This window comes from Lupinus angustifolius, chromosome LG07, assembly GCF_001865875.1.
Source record: "Lupinus angustifolius cultivar Tanjil chromosome LG07, LupAngTanjil_v1.0, whole genome shotgun sequence".
Classification (NCBI taxonomy): domain Eukaryota; kingdom Viridiplantae; phylum Streptophyta; class Magnoliopsida; order Fabales; family Fabaceae; genus Lupinus; species Lupinus angustifolius.
Window position 1 is genome coordinate 8,397,000 of NC_032015.1, and position 2,274 is coordinate 8,399,273.

The following is a 2,274-nucleotide window of genomic DNA, read 5'->3' on the forward strand; positions in this document are numbered from 1 at the left end:
TTCTATCAAACAAGGTCGTGCATCAATTGACAAGTTCTTTACTTAAATGAATGGATTGTGGCAACAATTGGACAACTATAGGCCCATCCCACCTTGTTACTTACTATGAAATCAAATGCAATTTTGCATTAATACTAACTATAAAGAACTATAGAGAGAATGATTATGCAATCTATTTTCTTAGAGGATTGAATGATCAATTCTCTTTTGTTAGATTATAGATTATGCTTATGGATTTCCTTCCCCTATCAACAAGGTCTTCTCAATACTCATTCAACAAGAAAGACATATGTTATTTGAAGAACCAAGATTTTCAGCCAAACTAATACAAAGTTTGGTTTTACTACTGGCCTTTTACTAGTTTTCTTTTTCTCCATGTAAATCATTGTTCAGCTAAATGTGATTGCACAATTTTTGTGTAGGAATTTAGGGGTAGGGTTGCAGGCATTAAAGTTAAAACTGTCGACACAACTGGTGATGGAGATGCATTTGTTAGTGGGTTTTTCTACAGCATAGCTTCTGACCGGAGTATTTTTCAGGTAACTTAATATTACAAGGGGCTTAAATTGGAATGAATATCTTTTTACCTAGCAATTAAGAATGGAAAATGTTCATATCACTGCTTTTTACACTTAAATCCTAACCATCTATCATGTATCCATTATTATTTCTAAACAAAAAATCTTTTGTCAACAATTATATAGTAATATAAAATAGGTTTAATGAAAATTAGAGTGAAATATCCTTACTTATTAACAATATCATGTCTTCATCATTCCCTTTGGATTTTATACATTTATTTTCTTTCGTAGGACGAGAAGCGTCTCAGAAAAGCTCTGTATTTTGCTAATGTATGTGGTGCCATCACTGTCAGTGATAGAGGTGCAATTCCTGCACTACCTACAAAGGAAGATGTGTTACAATTCTTAATAGAAGTTGCTGCAATATTAAAAAATTGACAGTTTTTTGTTTCACAATGTGCTATTTGTTTTTAAGCTATAGCTTAGGTAATTCTGAGCTTCTTTAATATTTTATATTCGTGGGCTGAATTTCGCATAATATCATTTTGCCTTACTCTTTCAAGTTTTTGCTTGTGGCAATTGAGCACAGGAATGAGTCATTTAAGTTTAAAATGGTATAGATTAAAGATTTGTAATAAACCAAAAGTGTGTAGTTATATTCAAGGAGTGATAGTTTTGCTTGGTACACAGGAATAAGTTAATGTTAATAGCTACTACTAGCTAGTTAATAAACTCCAGGGCTGAATGATATGAGGCTCTGCATGTTTCAGAGACCTGTAGTTGTTCATTTAACAAAGATTGATAATTTACCATTAGTCCATTACCATGGACCTTGATCTGCAATTTTAGAAGTTTAATTCACCCCTATATTTGACAATGCATTTCACATGAACTTATATTCACCAAACATATTTGACAATACAATTCCTTAACTCAGCCATATATTTGACAATACAATTTTTGAATTACGAAAAAGTTAGAGTATTCATTAAAATCGTAATACACTATATCTGAGTAGCACATGTGGTGGAAGAATTTAGATTGGTGGTACTTTTGACATGAATTTTGTAGCTATTTCTACTCTATTTCTTGCAATTAAGATCCTCTGGCAGATAGAGAGCTATTCCTCTGTTAAATATCAGTGACTCAATTAATGTATAAGCCTGCACCCTTCAATCATAAAATCGTTACTTTTAATTGCACTCTAGCACAGTAGTTGTTTTTTTAGAAACAGTAATTTGATATTGACTTGATAAACTCACCACTATAGCTTCATTTGGTTGTATAAGAGAAAATAAAAGAAAAAATAGGTGAGAAAAAGACTACCTAGAGAAAAATGGATGAAAAATATAGTAGATTTTGTTGTTATTTGGTTTGAGATAAAAAGAAAGGAAAGATAAGAAAAACATTATATGAAATCTCTTAAATAGATATATGTTATCCCAAACAATGTTGCAAATCTTATCTCACAACAATAAAAACATATTATACTAATTAAAAAATTAAATATTAATTATTTTTTTCTATTTTTGTTTCATTATTACTGGTGCAGTACAAAATTTACGACATGATTTAAAACAATAGATCTTTCTTCCATTTTCTCTCCAAAAGTTAAAGAGAAACAAAAAGTGAGTCTCACTTCCCATCTTCCCCTCTAAACCAAAGGAGGGAAAGAGTGTATTTCTCTTCAATCTCTCTTCCCTCCTTCTCTTTCTCCCATCTTTCTATCCTACCAAATGGAGCATAAAGTTCA

At 31.0% G+C, this 2,274-nt stretch overlaps 1 long non-coding RNA gene across 1 annotated transcript; it reads left to right on the plus strand.

Annotated features, from left to right (window-relative positions):
* On the plus strand, positions 441–1,218 carry LOC109353101. Its single transcript, XR_002108426.1, has 2 exons — positions 441–539; positions 813–1,218. It is a non-coding gene; the product is annotated as an uncharacterized LOC109353101 (long non-coding RNA).